Below are 26991 nucleotides of genomic sequence, written 5' to 3'. Positions count from 1 at the left end.
ATTGGTGTCTGCATTCCTCTTGTATCAATTTTATTAGATCTTTCAAAAAATTATCCCTTTAAAAAATATGTCAAATTTATGTCACATATTTTATTATTATATTCCTTTTTTATTTTTCAAAGATTCTAGCATCTATGATATCTCCCTTTTAGTTCTTAATACTGGAAATTTCCATTCTGCCTCCATTTACTGAGCCTTAGGATTATCAGTTTTATTAAACTTTTCAAAGAATAAATTTTTATCTTAGTTAATTTTCTTTATTTCAAATTGTATTTTATTTGTATCCACTCATATATATTTCTTGCTTACTTCTACTTTCTTGGGTTAAATTTTTATGTCTTTTCCTAATTTTTTAAAGTGAAGACTTAAGACACTGATTTTTAAACCTTTCTTGTTTGCTAATTTCTTCTAATTTGTCCAATATTTTAGTGCCTATCGGTGGAAAACAAAGTCAAGTAAGTGTTCATTTGTCATTGTCAGCTGTGAAATAATTTTTATATCTCTCTCTTTTTAAAATTTTTAAATCTAGCATACAATACTTTTGCAGCTATAACAAGTTATCAAATGGCAAAAAATTCTACTAAATATTGGAATAACTAGTTTCATTATAAAATATTTCAATAGTCCAAATATTTGATTTCAATATATTTACTTATAAAACTGAGATATTCTTCTATTAACATAGAATTTTTATGTATAGATTGAGCCAAATATTAATTCAAAAAGAAAAAGATTCATTTTAATGTTCTATGTTTTTTTATAGATGTTTAGTGATATATTTGCTGGTTAAGTAATCTAAGCTGAGGGATGTTCTAAATTAAAAGTGCAAATCAGAAGTCATAATGTTTATAATTCTTTATGCTGGTAAAAATTGTGTTGCTAGCTAGATAAATCTGCCCACCAGTTAAATCTGTATTAGTAATAAAATCATGTCAGAATAATAGAGTATGAAATAAGAATAACATTTCCCAGCTAGAATCTTGAAATATTTAAAGACTTTTTAAAGTAATCTAGATTTCTCTAAGGAAAGGATATTTTAAGTGGAACACAAAATATGACTAATCTGGACATGCTCAACACTAATGAAGAACATTTGTCACTGGTAACCTGATTCCTTTTCTTATAATTGCCATTGGATAAAAATGTCTGATCAACATAAATGTTTGATTAGTAAAACATTTTATTACTTATAATAATGCATATCATAATTGGCTCTGTAGGCAGAGGATGGTATTTTTAGTCAGTACTGTAGTTATATAGTGAAATGTTAATTAAAACGGAAGTAGTAAACTGTTTGTTCCAAGTCCAATTACTTAATTATGGAATTACACCAATATAAAGCTAAATAATTTGCCACTTCCACTCTCACTGGTATTATAAAACGATATCCGAATGATTTCCAAAATGATTAGCATGACTCTAACTGTCATGAACTGCAGGTTGCCAGGATATTGAATTCTCGAAACAGCTCATAACTGTTTGTTTTTTAAATTCCCCTAGTGGCAGTCAGTGTAGCAGTACAACTTAGCAATATAAGAAAGCATATATTTTGGAAACATTAGAATTATAAAAGGTTATTGTCTTTCTTTCTTTAAAAATTGCTATTGTGATGGTACGAATTTTGGAGATGTATTTACTTTGACTTGTTTAAAATTGACCTTATCTGTTGATAAAGGTTACACTGTCGAGCATACTTTTAAACAATGCTTTGAAAGTCAAATGCTTTGAGAATTGGTTAAGAAAATTTCCAGTTCAGAATTTACCACTTTCAAACACCACATTGAATGGTGCTTATAAAAGCTGATGTTTAAAACAAACGTATTTTTTCTACCCAAAGTAATGTGATTTTTCTGATGAATTACTACTAAGTTGGAAAAAAATTAAATGATATGCATTTCAATAGTAAAATAATTATATGGTTGACTATATTGAGGAATTAGATCCATTCAATTACATACATTGTTATGCTTGTCTAATGCATAATTCATAACTTTTAAGCTTGTAATTCATAACTTTTCAGCTTCTCTAATGCAATGAAACAACAATAAAGTTTAAATAGTTAATCTAAAAATGCTTGTCTTATATCTCTGTTTACCTCTCAATGTAATATTAGACTACCTTTCAACAGAGACTATTTTACACAAATTTTCATTAGAATAGATAAAGTAGACTGTTAAAGACTTTAGAATTGAGGTCGGAGAAATAATTTTTTTCTCTTGATGTTGTCATAACATCAAACTTTCAAATAATAGAATGGTTCTCTTGCTGTTGTCTATTACTTTGTACGAATTGAGGATAGAATAGCTCTCCTCAATGTGGGGTGGTTATTCTACCATTTCCCAAAGAACAGTAAACTCTTAGAAGAGCATGAGTTGTTTCAGTATCCAGCCTTCAAGATGGTCTCCAAAGATACCCATTTCCATATATTTATAATTGTGTATTTTTCTTCTACATGGTACCAGGGTTGATATGTGTTACACATAGAATGTGGTAAAAGTGATGATATGCCACTTTTGAGATTAGGTTATAAAAGACTAAATTCCATCTTGGGCCCTCTTGCTCACCTGCTCTTTCTCTCATATCACTTGCTTTGAGAGAAACAAACCCTATCACGAACAATCCTGAGGGATGACCAACATGGCAAAGAAGAAAAGCCTCCTGCCAGCAATCATATGAGTGAACTTGGAAGTTGATTCCGCCACCACAGTTGAACATTGAGATGGGTGCAGCCTCAGGCAATGGGCGTGACTGCAACCTTGGGACCGACCCTGAACCAGACCACTCAGGTAAACTACTCTCAAATTCCTTCCCCTCAGAGAATGTCTGGGATCTTAAATGCAGGCATGCCTTATTTTATTGTGCTTTATTTTATTGTTCTTTGCAGATACTATGTTTATTATGAATTGGAGGTTTCTGATAACCCTACATGAGGAATTCTGTTGACACCATGTTTCCAACAGGATGTGATCACTTTGTATCTCTGTCACATTTTGGTAATTCTTGTACAATTTAAAACTCTTTTTTATTGTTATAATATCCGTTATGGTGATCTGTGATCAGTGATCTTAGAGATTAGTATTATAATTGTTTTGGGGCACCACAAACCACTCCCTTATAAGATGTCAAATTTAATCCAGATGTTTTCTGTCTTCTGACTGCTCCACCACCAAGTCATCTTCCCATCTCTCTCCCTCTCCTTGAGCCTTTCTAACCAACAATGTTTATTTACACAATAGGCTCTGAAAATGAGACATCTGCTCTTGCTAAAATATTTGTGCTCCTTCTTTCCTCATTTGTTTCATGGTTACTTATGAGGATATTAAAGTTTTAGTGTATAAGCTACATGAGTATTAGATTATTCCTATTACCCCATTTAGTAGTACTAGTCTGATAGCTTTTAGTATTAGTTCGAGTTAAAATTATTTACTCATTCATCTCACAAGTTTTTTAAATTATGCGGAAGCAATGCATATCTACTTGAGTTATGAGTATTGAATGTGGACTTGGGGAAAATGCACATATTAATATGGAGAAAAGAAAATAAATATTCTATATTTCCTTTCTTGCTTTTGACTTATTCACATTAGTTTCCTGCTTTTAACATGGTCTTATTTCTGACTATCTTGTCAAGTGCTATAATTACTGTAGAAAATATTAAGATACAAGTGCTAATATTTCTGTAGAAAATATTGAGACATTATGTTCTGAAGCAATATTACAAATGTTCATTGTTTAAAACTTAAGATAACTAGATTATTCTGTATTACTTTGACTTAAAAACTGTCAATTTAATAACGAATTTACTTTAACAACTAGTTTAACTAATCTGTTAATTGGTTTAACTTGCCATAAAATGATAGATTATAGAGAAAAGTAGTCCCCACAGATGAAGTATAGTATCCTTAACATTGTCAGTGCGTTTTTGGCAATTGCAACTTTAAGTAAAAAGACATATAGCAGATCCTGAATAACATCATTTCCTTCAAAGTAGTTTGATAATATGATGTTGATGAGAAAAATAAATCAGTTCCCCTATATGCATGTATGCGTGTATGTATATATGTATTTTGGAGACAGGGTCTCACTTTGTCACCAAGGCATGAATATGGCTTACCGTAGCTTCCACCTTTCTGGGTTGAAGTGATCTTCCCACCTAGCTTCTCAAGTAGCTGTGACCATAGGCATGCACCACCGAGCTGGCTAACTTTCATTTTTGGTTTCTTTGTGGAGACATTGTTTTGCCATGTTGTCCAGGCTGGTCTTGAACCCCTGAGCTCAAGCCATCTGCCCACCTCGACTCCCCAAAGTACTAGAATTCCAGGTGTGAGCCACTGACCCAGTCAAGCTTTGTTATATGTTGTTTGCTTAAAGCGGAAGTTTCCAAAAACTTACAGACAATGTTTTGTAAGAACTTATTGTACTTTAAATATTGCAAAGATACCAAGGACATATGAAGAATTGGTTTGGTGATTACAATTTTATTGTACTCTCTTTAAGAACCTCTATAGTGTATTTTTCACTGTGAAAGAGCCAATTTAAGTACATCACGGTTAACTAAACTTCAGAGTTTATTTTTACTTCGTTAGTTTTTCCCTACTGACGTTTTTCTAGTCCAGGATCCCATCCAGGTGGCTACATAACATTTAGTTGTCGTAGCTTCTTGGGCTCCTCTGGATTGTGACAGTTTTTTTCCTTTTCTTGATGACCTTGACAGTTTTGAGCAGTAGTGGTCACACATTTTGTAGAATGTCCCTCAATTGGGATTTTTTGATGTTTCACTGCAGTTAGATAGGGTTATACATTTCTGAGGGAAAATATTGAAATTTTGAATGAAATTAACTACCTATATATACATTATGTGAATTCCAAATATTTATGGAACATAAGCAGTTCTGATATTTATTAATAGTCACATACTATGCTGAAACCATTCATTTATTCACTCATTCATTTACATTTTATAAAATGCTGTTTTATAAAGAATATGAAGATACTTATACATTATTAATACATATAACTATGAACAGACCGTGATATCCATACTAACATTTAATCCAAGACTGTTCATTTTAATGCAATGGGTTTTGCTGGTAATTGGTAATACAAAAGCATCATTAACCAGTACATTAGGACATTCTGATTCACTCCTCTAGATTTCAGGCTTAAGAGGCCATTACATTCTTAATGACCCTAACCAATGAAGGCAGTAGCTTTCCTCTCAAAGGAAAGTCCCAGAGTAGAGTTGTTTTCCTTCATTTATATACTAACTGGATGTAGTTAATTACGAAGTTCCAATAATAAGTACAGAAAAACAATGTAGATACTGCTTTTACTTTGGCAATGATTTCTGAGTGAAGTCCATTATAATTTCAATTGTCAATCTCTGTAAGAAACATTTATCTGTTATAATTTTCTATATTTCAAAAATCCCTATAATGTTTTTATGGTTCTAAGGATAAAAATTGACTCTCCAAAAGGTTCTCTATGTCTGAGGACAGAGATATCTATAAATTTAGAGGTGAGATATCCACAAATTTAGAGCGAGATTATTTAGTGTATGGATTTGCCAGAACTTCTGTTCTTAGACTCTTGGGTCAGCCAAAGACTTTGGACTCCAGAGGAAGTTTGATTTTCCAAATCTGTGCACTCCACAAACTTCATTCGATTGCCCTCAAATGCCAAGTTATTTGATTATTTATTTATATGGTGTGAACTCATTCCTGCTTGATTCAATCAGCAAGAACAGAACTGAATAGACTGTACCTTACTGTTGGAAATTTGGAACTACAAACCAGGGAACTTTAAATTTCAATTACACTGTTTTGCTCAACTGCCTTGGTTTATTTGCTGTTTCTCTGTTTTATTTCATAACAACGTTTTACGTTGTTTTCTATTTGTCCGTAACGATTTTTATAAATCTACTTTATTGAAAAGACTTAAAAGCTGCATTATCAGAACTCCTGAAAGGCAAAAAAATACTCTCTCCACTCTGCACTATTATTTCATACTATTATAAACCAGGAACAAAGCAATTCCAAGACTTTCATTAAAAATTATAAGGAGGTAAAAGTTTGTCTTCATTTATTTAATACATGGGTGTTGTGTTGTTTCCAGCTGCATATAAACTTTTTTGAATGTCTTATTTTGAATAATTCATAAATATCTTATACTGCTCAGTCTTACAAAAAGGAATGACAACAAAATAATCATGTAAAATTAATGATTTTTTCCAATTACAAAAATACTGATATATTTCTAAAGATCAGTTTTAGATTCTTATAGAAAAACAGTAAGATATATGTCTAGGAAAATGCCAAATAATAAAGACAGTACAACTATTATAGTTATGTTAATAACATCTCAAACATTCTTATTATCTAGATGAAGAAAGATTATGTCTTCACTAACTTATCTTTTTTCTTTTATTATTCAAATTCTTCTATTGTGACTATCAAGTCTTGTACTTTTTTAGAAGCTTTGCAATTCGATTATCCTTAATTCAGTTAATTGCACACCATGCTTAACATGGCAGGAATATTGCATTTAGATTTCTCTTGATTTGTAATTAGTGTCTTTTTTCTGAAACTTAGTTTCTATTATATGCATGCATTTTACAATTGAATCACTGTTCATTATGAATACCATGAGGAAGACACACCTAAAATATTTGTGTTATTTTGCAGTATAACTTCAAGTTGCTTGATGTCTCCAGTTCTGCACAGTCTGATTTCTCCTATATGTCTCTATTCTTGTCTAAGGTGCTGTTCCTCATCAATGTTCCATTACTGACAAAATGATTTCTTCTGTGAAAATGCATATCTCCTCAACTTTTGTAATTTCATCAGTATGTCTCTTTCTTGATTCTCCCCTTTTTCGTTTATTAAGTTCTATTTCTTCCCTTAAAGCCTAATTTAAGTTTTATTTCATTTATTATTCTTTAGCTAAGTAACTAGTCTACAGGAATCGTTGCTTCACCTATATTTTTTTTAGTACCCACAGGTTGTGTGCGACTAATTTACAAATTAATTCATATGCTGAGAGTTGTATATTATAGAAACATTTATTTTTAGTGTTGTCTTAAGAATAAATGACTGTAAGCAGCTTCTTTCCAGTTATTGAAATTTTATACACACACACACCACACACACATCTACAACTATATAGAGAGAGGGAGTGGGGGAGAGAGAGCGAGAGAGCAGTTTTTACCTCTTTGTATAGTTTCTGACCTATGAGAGTCTGGTGATAAATTTGTAATGTCTCATCAAACTCCTCAACTGATCCCACATGGGATATTCACAAGAAGAAAAAAAACGTTAATAAATGATATAGGAAACTGGAAAACCTTCCAGAATATTGGCATTTTTATTCATTCTTTTATCTGAATACAGCACAGAGGGGTAAAAAGATATACAAATATAACACATCACTCATAACAGGAAAAAGCAAGTTTGGATTGTGTGGACAATGGTTCATGCTGTTAGAAGTATAAAACCCGGAAAGAAATCAAAGTGTATATCTGATAATTTGAAGACATATGTACATGTTGCTAGAATTCGTCAAATATAATAATAATTTTAAAATTAAATTTTGAAATATAAGCATATAAAAATAAACACATAATCAGTGAAGCTCATAATGGGAAAGAAATCATTCTCATGAGAAACAGTATGTAAGAGCTGAGATGTTCACTTGCCAATTTACTCTAAACCAATAGTAAAAACAGAAATGCACATACAACTTTATGTATGTTGATCCTCTTCATATTAGATGAAATGAGACTGGTTCTTCAATTCTGATCTTGTGATAATTTCATTTTCCACAGAAATTTATTGATACCTAGTTGATCTATTAATGCAGGTGATACTTAAAGGTAAAATTATGATGAGTCAAGCTGTGCTAAAGATAAAACTACAGAGAAAAAAGTTGCAATGTTTTGGAGTTTATTTTTCACACTACTAAAATAGGAAACTACATGGTGCTTTTTGAATAAAATTTAAAAAGTGGTTTGGAACACAGCATAATAGCTCTAGTCATCCTGGACTATCTAGACATCTAATATCTTGAAAGAAATAAAAAGCAGAATGATCAAGCAGAATGAAAATTGTTCCCCCTGGATACCCCGCTCAACAGTCTAAAGACAACATTCAGATGAGCTGACAAATCCAGCCAATATTATACCAAATGGGCAAAAACTGGAAGCATTCCCTTTGAAAACCAGCACAAGGCAAGGATACCCTCTCTCACCACTCCTATTCAATATAATATTAGAAGTTCTGGCCAGGGCAATCAGACAAGATAAAGAAATAACGGGTATTCAATTAGGAAAAGAGAAAGTCAAATTTTCCCTGCTTGCAGATGACATAATTATATATTTAGAAAATCCCACTGTCTCAGCCCCAAATCTCCTTAAGCTGATAAGCAACTTCAGCCAAGTCTCAGGACAAAAAATCAATGTGCAAAAATCTCAAGCATTTCTATACACCAGTAACAGACAACCAGAGAGCCAAGTCATGAGTGAACTCCCATTCACAATTGCTACAAAGAGAATAAAATACCTAGGAATAAAACTTACAAGGGATGTGAAGGACCACTTCAGGGAGAACTACAAATGACTGCCAAAAGGAAATAAGAGAGGAACATAAACAAATGAAAAACATTCCATGGTCATGAATAGGAATAATCAATGTCATGAAAATGGCCATACTGCCCAAAGTAATTTATAGATTAAATGCTATTCCCATCAAGCTACCACTGACTTTCTTCACAGATTGGAAAAAACTATATTAAATTTCATATGGAACCAAAAAAGAGTCCATATAGCCAAGACAATCCTAAGCAAAAAGAACAAAGCTGGAGGCGGGAGGCATCACAGTACCTGACTTCAAACTATACTACAAAGCTACAGTAACCAAATCAGCATTACTGGTACCAAAACAGATATGTAGACCAATGGAACAGAACAGAGGCCTCAGAAATAACACCACACATCTACAACCATCTGATTTTTGACAAAATTGACAAAAACAAGTAATGGGGAAAGGGTTCCCTATTTAATAAATGGTGTTAGGAAAAATGGCTGGCCACATGCAGAAAGCTGAAACTGGATCCCTTCCTTACACTTTACACAAAAATTAACTCAAGATGGATTAAAGATTTAAACATATGACCTAAAACTATAAAAACGCCAGAAGAAAACCTAGGCAATACCATTCAGGACACAGGAGTGGGCAAAGGCTTCATGACTAAAACACCAAAAGCAATGGCAACAAAAGCCAAAATTGACAAATGGTATCTAATTAAACTAAAGAGCTTCTACACAGCCAAAGGAACTATCATCAGAGTGAATAGGCAACCTACAGAATGGGAGAAAATTTTTGCAATCTATCCCTCTGACAAAGGGCTATTATCCACATTCTACAAAGAACTCAAACAAATTTACAAGAAAAAAACAAACAACCCCTTCAAATAACTGGGAGAAGGATATGAACAGACACTTCTCAAAAGAAGACATTTATGCAGCCAAAAACATATGAGATAAAGCTCATTATCACTGGTCATTAGAGAAATGCAAATCAAAACCACAGTGAGACACCATCTCACACCAGTTAGAATGGTGATCATTAAAAAGTCAGGAAACAACAGGTGTTGAAGAGGATGTGGAGAAATAGGAATGATTTTACACAGTTGGTGGAACTGTAAATTAGTTCAACCAGTGTGGCGATTCCTCAAGGATCTAGAACTAGAAATGTCATTTGACCCAGCAATCCCATTACTGGGTATATACTGAAAGGAATGTAAATTATCCTACTATAAAGACACATGCACAGGTACATTTATTGCACCACTGTTCACAATAGCAAAGACTTGGGACCAACCCAAATGTCTATCAATGATAGACTGGATAAATAAAATGTGGCACATATATACCATGGAATACTACGCAGTCATAAACAGAATGAGTTCATGTCCTTTGCAGGGACATGGATGAACGTGGAAGCCATCATAGTCAGCAAACTAACACAAGAACAGAAAACTAAGCACCACATGTTCTGACTCATAAGTGGGAGCTGAACAATGAGAACACATGGACACAGGGAGGGGAACATCACACACCGGGGCCTGTTAGTGGGTGGGGACCTGGGGAAGGGATAGCATTAGGAGAAATACCTAATGCAGATGACAGTTCGATGGGTGCAGCAAACCACCATGGCACGTGTATACCTATGTAACAAACTTGCACTTTCTGCACTTGTACCCCAGAACTTAAAGTATAATAATAAAAAAGGCAACACTCTGCTGTTATTTCAGATTCACCCTTTCTGACATTCAACTTCATACATATTTTCTTTTTATCTAACTTTTAGTAATTAGTTGCCAAATTAATTACTTACAAGTAATTAATTGATTATACTGTGCACTTGTTGAAGGAAGAGCATTTTAAAGTTTTTTTTTTTTTCACAGATGATATGATAGAAAACCTCAGAGTCTCTGCAAAAAGGCTTCTAGAAGTGATAAAAACATCAGTAAAGTTTTAGGATACAAAATCAACATACAAAAATTGGTATCATTTCTATACACCAATAATGTTCAAGCTGATGGTCAAATTAAGAATATAATCTCATTTAGAATAGCCACAAAAAGAATAAAATGCCTAGGAATACAGCTAATTATGGTAGTGAAAGATCTCCATAGTAAGACTTACAAAACACTGCTGAAAGAAATCAGAGAAAACACAAACGAATAGAAAAATATTTAATTCTCATGGAGAGAAAGAATTAATATAGTTAAAATGTCCATACTGGCCAAAGCAATTTACAGATTTAATGTTATTCCTTTCAAATTACCAACATTATATTTTGTAAAATTAGAAAAAAACTATTCTGCAATTCATATGGAACCAACAAAAAAAAGCCAGAATTGCCAAAATAATCCTAGGGAAAAAAGAAAAAAAAAAAAACAGCTGGAGGCATCATACTATTTAACTTTAAACTATACTAGAAGACTATAGTAGTCAAAACATCATGGTGCAGGTACAGAATCAGACCAAAAGACCAATGGAACAGGTTCGAGAATATGGAGATAAAGCTGCATACCTGCAACCATCTGATTTTCAACAAAGTTGAAAGTAACAAGCAACGGGAAAAGGAATCCTTAATCAATAAATGGTATTGGGACAACCATCTAGTCATGTAGAGAAGATTGAAACCAGACCCCTTCCTTTAGCCATATAAAAAAATCAACTCAAGATGGATTCAAGACTCTAATATAAGAACTGACACTACAAAACCCTAGAAGAAAATAAGGGAACTACCATTTTGGACATAGTCTCTGATAAATACTTCATGAGGAAGTCTCCAAAAGCAATTGCAACAAAAACAAAAATAGATTAAGTGTGACCTAATTAAACTAAAGAGCTTCTGCACAGCAAAAGAAACTATCAAGAGAATAAACAGACAACCTACAAAATGGGAGAAAATATTTGCAAATTATGCATTTGTCAAAAGTGTAATATCTAGAATTAATGAGGAGCATAAATCAACAAGCAAAAACAACCCCATTAATAAATAGGCAAATGACATGAAGAAATACTACTCAAAAGAAGACCTATAAGCAGTAATATGGTTTGACTGTGTCCCCACCCAAATCTCATCTTGAATTGTAACCCCCTAATCTCCATGTGCCGAGGGAGGGACCTGGTAGGAGGTGGTTGGATCATGGGGGCAGTTTAGGCCATGGTGTTCTCATGATAACAAGTGAGTTCTCACAAGATTTGATGGTTTCCTAAGCATCTAGCATTTCCCCCGCTTGCACTTCTATCTCCTGCCACCATGTGAAGAAAGCCCTTTCTCCCCCTTTGCCTTCTGCCATAATTGTAACTTTTGTGAGGCCTCCAAGTGGATCTGTGAGTCAATTAAACCTCTTTCTTTTATAAATTACCCAGTCTCAGGTAGTATTTTTACAGCAGTGTGAAAATAGAGTAATATAAGCAGCCAACAAATCTATGAAAAAATGCTCAATATCACTCACTAATCATTAGAGAAATGCAAATCAAACCATGATGTGATACCATCTCATATCAGTCAGAATGGCTATAATTAGAAAGTCAAAAATAACATATGGCAAAGTTGTAGAGAAAAGGAATTGCTTACACACTGTTGGTGGGAAGGTAGATTAGTTCAGCCACTGTGGAAAGCAGTTTGGAGGTTTTTTCAAGAACTTAAAACAGAAATACCATTTAACCTAGAAATTCCATTACTTGGTGTATACTCAAAAGAACATAAACTCTTCTACCAAAAAGACACATGCACTTGTGTGTTGATTGCAACACTACTCACAGTAATAAAGGCATGGAATCTACCTAGATGCCCATCAACAGTAGACTAGATAATGAAAATGTGGTACATAGGTGCCATGGAATACTCCACAGCCATAAAAACGAATGAAGTCATGTCATTTGCAGCAACATGGATGCAGTTTGAAGTCATCATCTTAAGCAAATTAATGCAGAAACAAATAAACAAACACTGCCTATTCAACCTTATAAGTGGAAGCTAAACATTGAGTACACATGGACACAAAGATGAGAACAATGGACAGTGAGGCCTACTTGAGGCAGGAGGTTAGGAGAAGCGTGAAGTTCACAAAACTACCTGTCGGATATTATGCTTACTACTTGGGTGACAAAATCCTTTGTACACAAAACCCCAGTGACACACAATTTATCCATGTAATATACATGCATGTGTACCTCCTGAGCCTAAAATAAAAGTTGAAAAAAAAAAGAAGTAAAAAAAAAATATTCTAATGGCTCTATTTTTTTATAACAAAGACAGTGCTGATAGTCCATAGTGTAATCTAGTGATGGAATTATACAAAATATGTCCATTAAATACTCCTAGTTAGCCACTTATAAGAAACAAGGAGCTGAGTGACTCTTTATGTAATATTTTCAAATATTTTTGAAAAACTAATGAATACAATGGGATTAGCTTTTTGCTTCTACTAGTTCTGGATGAAGTGCTAAAAGAAAAGGATAAATTCAGGGATTTAAATTCTCAGCTCGAACACTGCATAAATGACCTGAAGGCATCTAAATTTACCCTGAAGGAGCTTCTTATTTCCTGTAGCCACAAAGCTGAGACAGCTGAGAATGAAACACAATCTCATCTTCCAATTGGCTGAATTACAATGCAAGTTGAACTCCCAGTTTCATAGGGTGTCTATGGTTAAAGTGAGGGCATTGACTGAGAAAGAATGAGATGCCATAAATTTTCATGTGAACATGTGTGAATCCCCAATTAAATTGGGACATTGTGCCCCTAAATTCTAATAAGTTCTTTATCATTAAATGAGGGCTCCTTACTTCCAATAGAAATGGTCTCCCCACCCCTAATGAAATGTCCTCCCCCAATCCTAATAAAATTTACCACCCCAACCCTAGTGGTAGAGATCGCTCCATCCATAACTGAGCAGATTAATCCTACAATGCCTAGGAAAAGTGTAGTGGCTTCCCTAAGGCAGTTGTCATGCAAGACAATGCTAATTTTCTCAGGACTTACCTCTACCACCCCATTTTTCTTCTACTTCTATAACTCGACTGAAGTTCCAGGAGCCCTTTAAAGGTGAGGTATAAAATGCGACCCGTGAAAAAGTATGCTGGACTTCAAAAGAACCACATGAGTTTTGTAGTTTATAAACAAATCTAGGGTACATGTGTGGGAATAGATATTAAAAATGTGGCATCATTGTGAAAGGAACATAAAGTTGGATCAGTTTAAGTTTGTTGATATGGGTTCACTAAGCAGAGATTCTGTATTTACTATTGGAGCTTGAGAAATTTGGAAGAGCTCTAACGGTTGATTGGTAGGCTAAAATACGAACCAAAGGTTGCCCACAGTAAGCAAATAGGGAAGTTCAAATATGCCTTGATAAAAGGCAGAGGAAGGGTTAAAAAGGCTTAGGGAGATTGGAATGTTAGAGTGAATTTGCCATTGAAGACCACTGGGAGGGTCCAGAAGACACACCATTAACAATATTGTGAGAACAATTTGTGACCCCTCACACACAAGGAGCCCTGGCTTCCTTGAAAAGCTCTGTCACTGCTAGTCTGTAAAGCAGACCTCTCAGTGGGAATTGCAGTCACTGATCTGGGAAACCTAAATACAGTAGTGGTAATTGGATCCTGGAGGGGCAGTGACCAAGTGGCAGCATTCAACAATGAAAGGAAAGGTTAGCATGGTTACCATAATGGATAGCACTGCCAAAGCAACAATCAGAATAGTCTTACCTGCACAGACCTATGGTATGGGCTAGTTGATCATGAAATTTTTAGAAGCGAAGTAGACAAAAAGCCTGCTAAATTCTTATTTGATCTATCTAAATACAAAAGTTCTAGGTCAAGTCAACAAAAGGCTAAGTTTAATCCGAAAAACAGTCATGACCTCACAATCAACTCCCAGAACTAGGTACTACAGACCTAGAACCCCTTGAATGAAGAAACCTATGGCCTTTTATCTAAATAATTCTGCATTGAATACAGGAAAATAATCAGGCCTTTTGGGAACTACTGGACACTGGCCCTGAACTGACATTAATTCCAGGAGACCCAAAACATCAATGTATCAGTCCATTTTCACACTGCTTTAAAGGACTACCTGAGACTGGGTAATTTATGAAAAAGATATGTAATTGGCATACCTTTCTGTAGGCCTAACAGGAAGCATGCCTGGGACGTCTGAGGAAACTTAAAATCATGGTAGAAGGTGAAGGGGAAGCAAGGACCTTCTTCAAATGGTTGTAGGAGAGAAAGAGAGAGCAAAGAGTCAGAAATGACATCCACTGTTGTTGTTGTTGTTGTTTAAGAGCTGGAGTCTTGCTGTGTCTCCCAGGCTGCAGTGCAATGGCATGATCTCAGCTCACTGCAACCTCTACCTTCCAGGTTCAAGCAATTCTCCTGCCTCAGCCTCCCAAGTAGCTGGGATTACAGGCACCTGCCACCACACCTGGCTAATTTTTGTATTTTTAGTAACAACGGGGTTTTATTGACCAGGTTAGTCTCAAACTCCTGACCTCAGGTGATTCGCCCGCCTTGGCCTCCCAAAGTGCTGGGATTACTGGCATGAGCCACCGTGCCCGGCCACACACAAACTTTTAAACACCCAGATATTGTGAGAACTCTATCATGAGACAGCACTAGGGGTATGGCGCCAAACCATTAGAAATCACCCCCATGATCTAATCACCTTCCACCAGGCCCCACCTTTAACACATGTGGATTACAATTCAACATGAGATTTGGAAAGGGACACGGAGCCAAACTGTATCTTTCTGTCCCTGGCCCCTCTCAAATCTCATTTCCTTCTCACAATTCAAAACATAATCATGCCACCCCGACAGTCTGCCAAAGTCTTAACTCATTCCAGCACTAACCAAAAAGTACAGGTCCAAAGTCTCTTCTGAGACTAGGCAAGTCTCTTCCACCTATGAGCCTGTAAAATAAAAACAAGTTAGTTACTTCCAAGATACAATGGGGATACAGGCGTTGGCTAAATGCTCCTATTCAACAGACATATTCAACACCTGGCAGAATCCCTACATTAGTTCCCAACCAGTGAAGTGAGGGATATTATAACAGAAAAGGTCAAATGGAAACCACTAAAACCTCCTCCACATAACAAAATAATGAACTAAAGTAACACCATATTCTTCATGGAGAGACTGCAAGTATTAATGCTGCCATCAAGAACTTGAAAGATGTAGGGGTAGTAATTCTCATCATATCTCCATTTAACTTACCTGTTTCGCATGTGCTGAAGACAGATGGATCTCGAAAAATGACAGTAGATTATCATAAGCTCAACCAGGTGATGATGCCAATTGCAGCTGCTTTACCAGATGTGGTTTCATTGCTAGAAAAAAAATACATATCCCCTGGTACCTAGTATGCAGCTATTGGTCTGACAAATGCTTTTTTCTTCATAACCGTCAATAAAATTCACCAGAAGCAGTGTGCTTTCAGTTGGCAAGATCAGCAATACACCTTCACTGCTCTACCTCAGTATTTCAACACCTCATCCCTGCCATCACTTAGTTTGCCGCAAACTTGATTGCCTTTGTCTTTTACAAAATATACTAGTTCATTACATTGATGACATTATGCTGCATAAAGTACCCAGCACATTATCTAGTAATCAAGAAGTAATTACTACTCTACACTTAGTGATAAGACATTTCTGCATCAGAGGATGAGAAATAAAATCTTCAACTCATAACTAAAATTCAGGAGACTTCTGTCTTTGTTGACATTTCTAGGGGTTCAGTGGTGTGAGACTTGTCAAGGCATTTCTTCTAAGGTAAAGAAGTTGTCTTACAATCAAGAAGGAGGAATAATACCTACTGGGTCTACTTGGATTTTGTGAGCAACGCATTCCTCATTTAGGTGTGCTAATATGACCCATTCCACCAGTGACCTGAAAAGCGGCTAATTTGAATGGGGCTAAGGACAATAGAAGGCTCTGCAACAGGTCCAAGATATTGAGTTAGTTGTTCTGACACTCTACCATATAACTTTGCAGATTTAATAGTGCTTGGAGTGTTAGTGGCAAATAGATATACTACTTGAAACCAATGGCATATCCCTATAGGTGAGTGGCTGCACAATACCTTAGGGTTTTGGAGCAAGTAGATAACTACTCTCTTTTTGAAAGACAGGTCTTGGCCTGCTATTGGACTTTATTAAAACCTGAATGATTAACCATGAGTTGACAAGTTACTGTGCAATCTGAGCTACCCATCACAAACCAGATGTCATGTGACCCGCCACATCACACATTTAGGCACACACAGCAGCAATTTATAATCAAATCAAAATGGTTTATATGTAACTGATCCCCAGTAGGTCCTGAAGTCACAAGGAAGTTATATGAAAAAGTGGTCCAAATGACCATGGTCCCTGCTCCTGCTACGTGGCCTTCTCTCTTCCAGTCTGCACCTATGGCCTCGGGGAGAGTTCCCTACAATTTGTTAACACAAAGAGAATACTTGGGCTCAGTTTGCAGGTGGTTATACATAAAATGCAGGCACTACTCAAAAGTAGACAGCTGTAGCACCACAGCCCCTTTTTGGGACATTTCTGAAGAACATTGATGAAAACCAAAATTACCAGTGGGCAGAACTAAGAGCAGCACACCTGACTGTTCACTTTGCTTGGAAAAAGATACAGGCACATGTGCCCATATACTGATTCATTGACTGTAAGCAGTGATGTGGCTGGATGTTCAGGGCTTAGAAACATGTGATAAGAAAATTTGGGGATTTCATATGGGCTCATGAACAAAGGGTTCATAGTGGCAAGGTTGGAAGTTATGCATGGTTTCAGAAACATGGACTTCCTCATCATGGCCAACCTGGCTATGACAACAGCAAAGTACCCAATCTGCCAACAGCAGCAGAGATCAACACTATTTCCGAGGGTGATTATTCAGCAACCTGGTGGCAGGTTGATTACATTGGATCACTTCTATCATGGAAGAGCCAGAACTTTTTTCTTACTGTTCTTACTGGAATAGACACTATGCATACATATTTGCCTTCCCTAAATGCAGTATTTCTACCACAATTGCCATCCATGGACTGACAGAATGCTTAAACCACTGTCATAGTACTCCACACAGCATTGCCTCTGACCAAGAGACCCCCTTCACAACAAAAGTGTGGTAATCTACAATGGAATTCACTGATCTTACCATGTTCCCCAATGTACTGAAGCAGATGACTTCACAGAACAGTAAAGTAGCCCTTTAAAGACTCAGTTAAGTGCTGATGTAGTTTGACTCTATGTCTCCCGCCAATCTCATGTTGAACTGTGATCTTCTATGTTGGAGGAAGGGCCTGATGGGAAGTGACTGGATCATGGGGATGGATTTTCCTTTTGTTGTTCTGGTGATAGAGAATGAGTTCTCGTGAGATCCGGTTGTGTAAAATTGTGTAGCACTTCCTCCTTCACTTTCTCAGTCCTGCTCCACCATGGTAAGAGATGCTTGCTTCCCCCTTTGCCTTCCACCATGATTGTAAGTTTCCTGAGTCCTCCCAGTCATGCTTGCTGTACAGCCTATGTAACTGTGAGTCAATTAAACCTCTTATCTTCGTAAATTACCTAGTCTCCTGTAGCTCTTTATTGCAGTGTTAGAACAGACTAAAACAAGGGTCAAGTAGCTGGCAATATTCTGCAGGGCTGAGGCAAGGTTCTCCAAAATGCTCTATATATTCTGAATCAGCTCCAATATATGCTGCTGCTTCTCCCATAGCCAGCATGCTAGTTCAGGCTGCTATATCAAAGTACTTTAGACTAGCAGATTCATAAATAACAGATACGTATTTCTCACAGTTCTAGAGGCTGGAAGTCTGCAATGAGGATGCCAGAATGGTCAGATTTTGATAAATGCTTCCTTCCAGATTACAGATGGTTGACTTCTTTTTGTATCTTCACATGGTGCAAAGAGAACTAGCTAGCTATTCAGCTTGTTCTTGTAAGAAGACTAATCCCATTCATGAGGACTCAACAAAGCATTGAATAAGTCTTACTTTCTTACTCATTTCTAATAGATTTTTATTACGTATTTAGAATATATTCTACAATTTTCTTCATGTTTTACTCAGTTACAATGATATTTATGCTCAATATGTTCTGAATATAGCCTATTTAATGATAGAGAACAAGAAAGATTAATCAATCTATTTCATATACAGAATATTGTTGTTTATGGAATAATTAATTTTGCTTGATCAATAATTAGTAATAGCATCATCTTTCATGCTCTTACTCTGCTGAAAGAATCAATCATTCATTAATGTGACAAATATATATTCAGGAGCTAGCACAGACCCTTTAAGCATGAACATTGATGCTACTTTCTTTAGCAGATAAAGATAAAATTAAAAAGCAAACGTGCGTTCAAAGCTCTATATTGGACAAAGCCTAGAGTACTCTTAGAGGGCAGATCAAACAGTAAAGCTTTGAGATTATGACATGTGAATCCAGCCAGAATAGGTGCCACAAGTACCAAAAGACTGCCATATCTATTTCTCCAAAAATCATTTTTAAACTAAGACAAAATCATACAACAAATGTGGAAAATTCAGGATTTTTCTAAAAAGTTTTCCTTACTGCCTCTTTTCTATGATTTTAAGTATCTTATATATTTAGCGTTTTATTTTTATGACAATATTTTGATTCATGATGTAAATTAAACCACAACTAATCAATACTCTATGTTTCAAACTATGAAATGTCAATTTCTTTCAATAAAAGCATCATGTTTGTGTCAATTTATTTTTCATCACTTAAATTTTGCATCTGTCTGGCTATTGTGTGATGCAACATGACTTCTAAGAATTCTGATGTAGTGATATTGAATAAGAGTACCAACAGGAATGAACTCATTAGGTGGGCACAAGAAAAAAAAGGGTTGTTGTTTTTCACAGAAAAATGAAACATTTTGTACATAGGCAAGTGGGAAAGGCAGGAGGTAAATTTGGCAAATAATTCAGGAACTAGATCTTGATGAGCTTTGCTAAACATGATCAGAGTTTGAGGTTTTATTCTAAGAATAAATTCAGTGAATTGGCTTAAAACTAAAATGACATAGAGCATATTTTGGTGTAGAAATGCACCTGCCAAGAGAGCGAAGAATGTCTGAGAAAGAACGAAGGCTAGAGGCAAGAATACAGTAGTGTCTCCTTATCTGTGGTTTCAGTTACTTGTGGTCAACCACAGTCAAATACTGCTGCATACAATAAGATATTTCAAGAGAAGAGAGAAAGAGAGAGAGAAACTACATTCACACAACTTGTATTAAAGTATATTGTTATAATTGTTCATTTTATTATTAGCTATTTTTGTGAATCTCTTACTCTGACAAATTTATAAATTAAACTTTATTATAGGTATATATGTATGGGGAAAACATAGCATAAAAATCTTTATATGCTATTTGCAGTTTCAGGTATCCACAGATTCGCTGGGGGTCTTGGAACTTATCCCCACATAAAAGGAGGAGCTACCGTATGCACCAGTTGACTGTTTTTCTTTTCAAGGCAAGAGAAATTCTTTCTAGACTAGGTATAGTGGAGACAAAGAGAAGTGTATAAATGTAAGAAGAGGTATTTTGAATCAACAATATTTTGCATATGGGCAGGATAAAAGGAAAAAGGGGAATGAGGTGACACTGACTAAAAAAGAGGAGAAATATTTTATAATTTGTGGAGCAATTAACGATATATTCATTTAAATACCAGTTGAGTGTAAAGTACATCAAGAAGCCAGGGATATGTGATTTGATATATAGATCTGAAGTTGAGAGCGAAATCTATGATATTTATATTTGGAAGCCATCAGTATATGGAAATTGAGAGTAATATCTATTATGTTGATATTTGGTAGTCATCAGTATGTAAATAAAATATCCTTGTAATTTTTTTTTTAATGCCACGAGTAAACTTAGCAAAAATAACTCGAATAGATCAGTGAGGCTAAAACATGTTCATGTAATTTAGAGGTGAAAAATAATGGAGAAAGCACTACAGACATTTTCATAAAACTTGATTCTGAAGTAGGAGGATGAGATGGACAAATAGTTATAAGGTGAATTGTGCTGATAGAAATGCTTTTCGTTTCTCCTCCTGGTGCTTGTTTTAGTTCACTTGGGGAGGGGGTGTTAAGAGATCTGACATCATGCAGATGTTTATCAAAGGAACTAGTAAAACTGAATGCATTGATGATACTGAAAAAAAACACAAGTAAATGTTTTAAAATTCTGAGAAGATATGGAAATATTAGGGCAGAAGTAGTAACTGGATAAGAGCATGAATATCTACTTTATTATAACAGCGAAGGAAGAGGATGGGCAGCATGGGTATCAGAAGGCATTCACATCTGTCTGGCGAAAGTTTTATTAGGGTCTGCATATTTGGAATAAGTTCAGCTATAAATACATGTAAAATGTGTGTTGGGGCAAGAGTTTAATCAAGTATATATGATTGAAAATTATCTTCAAGAGAAATGGAAGGGGGAATTGATATAATTGAAGTTAATGACTTTAAAGGGTTTTTTTTTTTTTGTTTTTTGACACCAATCTACATAATATCACAGCAGCATTTGGAGGCACAACAACATTCACACACACACAATTATTTGTTAATTGTTGAAGTGCAACTGAAGTATGCTGGATAAGGAAATTAATAAGAAAATGACTGAAGGTATGAACTACTGAAATTAAGATGAATTTAGAAGAAAGTGAGGAGAATGCTGATCCGCAATAAGAGAATTAAGGGAATCTATGAACTGGGTGCCCCAGTGAGAAAAATGAAATAAAATTCTAAAAAAAAAAAAAAAAAAAAAAAAAGAATGAGAGTGATATTAGGATAATTAGGCAGTTTCAAGGTTATACTGGCTGCTGACCTAAGCCATAAGTATTTGAAGCTGTTAACATCCTTATGGATAGAAACATCAATATGTAGTCTTTCATTTTCTTTCACCTCATGGTTGCAAATGTGCTGTTTTGGCACAGGTCATCATATTTGTACACATATTTAAAACAAGAAGAAAGAACTCAACAAAGAATCAAGAGAAAAGTGAGGCAGACGGGGAGACAGAGAGAGACAGAGAGAGAGAGAAATCATTCTCAGAAACAGCTTATCTTAACCAACTTCTTTGCCTCTACGAGGTAAGAGATCGATTGATGGTGTCAAGGGAAACAACATCCTAATCAAAGTGCTTTTAGTCTTAGACCATTAACATAAAGTTTTATGTACAAAAAAAGTAACAATTAATAGTACCATTTATCTCCCCAACTTAATTCCATGTAAGATTTCTGCTTTTTAACATTTTTGTGCTAGCAACCAGAAGGAACCTAATGTGATGGTGACAAGATCCTTGGAATTATGTCTTCACTAATATGAAGATCCAAGTTTTCGTCATTAACTAAAGGGGAAAGCAGAACAATGGAATCGAGTTTCTTAAAATTAACATCCCATCTCAGAGTGAAGGATCAGTACTTCTTAAGTTTGTTTTCCCACTGCAGTCTTGAGATTCAAGAATGCATTTCCCCAAAAAGATTTTGGAAAAAAAAAAGTATAGCTTTTTTTTTTTTTTCTATTATTAATGCCTATCAAATAGACGCGGAAGCCATTCATCTCCTGGTTTTCTTGATATATCTACCTCAGTAAAATTATGCTTGTTAGCTCTCTAGAAACTCAAATCTATTATCAGTACTTATAGTTACTTCTTTGAGCTTTTGTATCCTAAGTGTTGCAGTTCATAAATACGCTGAGATTTTTTTCTGTATTCTTCATCTCTATATCAAGATGATAAACAAAAACATAAATAACCCATATATAAATATTGGTAGTTAGAGGATTATGGAGCCAGTTTAGAAAATTAGCATAGAAAAGTAGTAGATTATATCTTCTTTTTATGTTAATTTCTAAATAGCAGCTAGACTTTATGAACTGATTATAATTTAACAATCTAAAGGGTGTATGTTTTTCCAATGAATAAACTGTCTGAAATACACTGTCATGTTGCTTGCTTACTCTATTGTATGACACATACTGTCAAGTGGCATCACCTGAAACTCAAATACTTGAAAAAAACTTTATTTCTTCACTGGTTTCTTAGTGCAGTTCATCTGACTATTAACTTCACTGAACACAAATATCAATCTATCATTAAAGATTATTTTACAAATCTGGGCCTGGTGGCTCACACCTGTAATTCTAGCATTTTGGGAAACCCAGGCAAAGGATCATGTGGGAGGATCACCTAAGGCAAGGAATTCGAGATCAACTTGGGAAATATAGAAAGACTTTGTCTCTTAAAACATTAAAAAAAAAAAAAAATAGCCGGGTGTAATGGCAAATGGCTGTAGTCCCAGATACTCGGGAGGCTGAAGTGGGAGGATTCCTAGAGCCTAGGATGTTGAGGCTGCAGTGGGCCATTTTTGTGCCACTGCACTACAGCCTGGGGAAGAGAGAGAAACTCTCTCTCTCTCTCTCTTCTCTCTCCCTCTCTCTCTCTCTCACACACACACACACAAAGAGAGACTTTTGTGGGTCTATTTCTTGTTATTTGAGCTTGTTAAATATTGATAATAGTAAACAAAGTAACAACAATGAAAAGAATAACAGTAACATGAAAGTAAAACAAAGTTTTTACTGGGTTCTGCACTACTTCAAGCAGAGCATTTTATGATGATTCCTTGTTCCATTATTATATTCTGAGTTGAAAGTAAGAAACTGACATATAGTGAGAACCTTCTTTTCAGTTTCTGTCCATTTGAAAATCTTGGAATCCCTGCTTTCTGGTTAGCCTTGGTGGCACTCTTATCCAGGCAGACACTCCTGGTGATCAGGGGAGCTACCACGGTTTGATAAACTGCCAAGAACAACTAAAGTTGTATGCACCACAATGTGGGAGCTTTCTCCTAGATCACACACCATGTTCACACTTCTCAATGGGCTGAAAAGAGCTTGGAAGACCTCATGAACTGTGTGAATCTATAATTCTTAAGTAAACCTGTGTGCTCCTTGGGGAAATCATATTTGTCATCTTGCTTCAAATGTGCATAGACACGATGCGTAGTTTCGAGTTTATGCAAAATTATGCAAACATATTTATACCACCTTTTTGTTCTTTTCGGAATTGCAGAATTCTAAACTTTTGACCTTCTTTCCCTGGTTACTACTAGTTCAAATGGTATGTAGTTCAGTTACAATTTACGAGCTTACTGTTTCTTACATCTAAAATAAATGCTTAGAGTAAAAATAAAGGCATTCACAGTTTACGAAGAAATTTTGCATAAGTTGCATCACAGGTGTTATTATTACTCTGAAATATAAAATTAATAAATATGTCTAATAACTATGAAGCTTCTGTTAAAATGCTAATGATAGAATTAATAACATATTATTAATCTATAATAATAATATTATAGATAATAATAGTCTTTTATCTTTCATGTGTTTTTGACCTTAGGAGAAAAAGGATGTCTCATACCTTTGAATCCATAAAACAATTTTTACACAGTATATATATATTAAGCTTCTTCATGTTTGATTTATATTTAGTCACGCATTAATAAACCACAATATATATGAATTTTAAGAAGAAAACTTAATATGTTCAAAATTGTTAAAGATTATATTTATACATATTTAGATTTGTTTAATGAATTTATTACCAAATGAATTGTGTTCATCTCGACAATGATAAAAAATATTTCTAATATAAAATTCCTAATTGTATTGCTAACAAAATGAATTTGTAGAGATTTCACATAGACAAGTTGCACATTTCAGGGATCCAGCAAATCTAATTGAATGTGAGCAAACCCATCTTACAGGGTGTCTACACAGCATTTAATCTTCTTCTGTCAAATATATTTTAATTATTTTGAAGTTGAGCTTTTTGAGATTTAAACTTATTCTCTTCTAATTTTATTTTGTTATATCTAGCTAAAAGGTTCTCAAACACATAGCTTTTTAAAAAAATCACATATTTGATGGAGTTTCAGATACATTGTTTTCTTCTTGGTGTATTTATTTTGTAATATCCTCATATAAAAAGCCAAATAAATGCTAAAATTTGGCAGCATTTTTTTTTTTTCCTGCAAAGCAGCAGATAGCAAATACTTTCAGCTTTGTGGGCCATATGTTCTCTGTTGCTACTACTCAACTCTGTCATGCAAATATCGCTAAATATAATCTCTCTCTCTCTCTCTCTCTCTCTCTATATACACACACACACACACACACACACACACACACACACACACTAGAGTGGCTTTTCTTTCAATAAAACTTTATTTGCAAAACAGGTGTAGAACTAGGTTTGGCCTGCAGGCTGCAGTTTGCTTACTCCTGTACTAGCTCATTCAACATAACAGACTGTCTTGCCTCTGAGTCTCAAATCAGGAACTTCAAAGACTACTTCTTTTCAGAGCCACAAACTCCAATATGAAAATTGCATGTTTGATTTTCTGCAACACAGGTATAGGTTGACACCTTATACTATGGAACCCTCACATTATAAAGTGTTCCTTTCAAATTTTCTTAATGTCTAAAGTACAAGCCTTATTTTGGAGTTAACCATGTTAAAAGTGTTGCAGCATCCTGGAGTGGATGGAACTGAAGGGACACGTTACAGGAGTAACTTTTCACATAATGCCCTAGGGTTATCCATGGGAAGGTGGTAATGACTGAATTTCCAAATATCGGTGGGAGACAGCACATCACAGGAGAAGTAAATTGTTCTTGGCACCTGGACTGTTTACCTCCCTGACTGGGAGAATCATTGCACTAGTAATGCTTTTCCAGCAGGCAGGTTGAAACTTCAGAGGGCTGCAGCAGCTGGTGATTACACTCAGCTGTGAGAAACTAAAAACTTGTTCATCACTGGCTTAAACAATTATGGACTTATTTTTCTTCAGACAATTAGAAGGCTAAAATTATTTCAAGGACTCATGTTAGGGCTGAGATTTCTGGCATTTTTTTGGCCTTCCCCTTAGCTTCCTACTGCTCAAGTTGCTTCTGCACCAGCCGTCAAGATTACATTCTAAACTAGAAGAAAGGGTGACTGTCAGGGAGCAAGAATGTGCTTACATTAAGAAGGAAGTTTTTACCATATTTTTACATTGCCAGATCTGTGTCACATATCCTTGCATAAGACATTGCAAAATGTGTCGCTAGGCCTATTGCATGGACTCTGCTATAAAGGAAGATGATTCAATTAACCAGGAATTGGTAAGGCACCCAAAAATGTCTGCTCAAAGTATAAGAATACATGGAGAGTGCAACTTTCTCTCCACATGCAACATGGAGACCTATCCAGGTTGAAGGATAAGTTTCTTTTCTATCACTTCCTTTCTTCTCCTTCTCATCCTTCTTCTTTCACATCTTTAGATAAGGAGATATTTCCAAGCTTAAAGGCAAAGACATCAACCATAGTAGGAAAGCTCTGCATAACTGATTATATAGAATAGTACTATATATGTGTGACATAAACATTCAAAAATTTGTAAATTAAATTAAAAGTAAAATGACCTCTGTAATACTCAGATTACTTAGCAAGAAAAAATCAAATTCATGTCCATCATGGCAATATATATTATAATGTTCTTAGAAAAATAACAACAACAACACAGTAAGTACAATGGAAAAAAATTTCATTCATTTTTTCCATTGAGAAAAAAATCACAATAAAGTTATTCATGAAACTTGATGTAGTTATTATATCATCTGAGGGCTGGGCTTGGTAGCTCACACCTGTAATACCAGTGCTTTGGGAGGCCAAAGTGAGAAGATTGTTTGAGTTCAAGAGTTGGAGACCAGTTTGGACAAGATAGTGGGTCTCCTTCTCTACAAAAAATGATTTTTAAAAATTCTTATCATAACAGCTATTATATTGACAGTCATATAATTAAGATTGAATAAATACATACAGGTGTGTCCCATACATTGTTTTTATTCAACGTTTTGTTAAAAAATTTGTAACCTATGCAACTAGCCATGAAAAGCAAATAAAAGGAAGGAAAAAAATCCAAGAGAATAAAATGAATACCAACATTTTGTCAGGCAACTAAATAAGTAGAGTTTTTTTGTTTTTTTAGGTCAATATTGCAGCTGCTATGACATGTTAACAGTCATAAATTTGCATATGTAAAATTGCAGTTATCTTTACCTTTTTCTTTGGCAAAAATTTCTGAACCAAGCCAGTATCTGAAGTATCATACATTTAATCTAGATAGTCTATGACTTTTTCAATTCCAGCTTACAATATCAATCCATCAGTCCCATTTATAACAGACATGTGCGTTTGATCTATTCTGTGGCCCTTCGATGTCAGTTCTAAATATGGAGAAATTGTGAGGACAAATTCATATTGGTGATGAGAAAGAAATCTTCCTTCTTTCTTTTCCTTCCTTCCTTCCTTCCTTC

This window comes from Mandrillus leucophaeus, unplaced genomic scaffold (genome assembly GCF_000951045.1).
Source record: "Mandrillus leucophaeus isolate KB7577 unplaced genomic scaffold, Mleu.le_1.0 Scaffold31, whole genome shotgun sequence".
NCBI lineage: Eukaryota > Metazoa > Chordata > Mammalia > Primates > Cercopithecidae > Mandrillus > Mandrillus leucophaeus.
Note: the sequence above shows the minus strand (reverse complement) of the source record.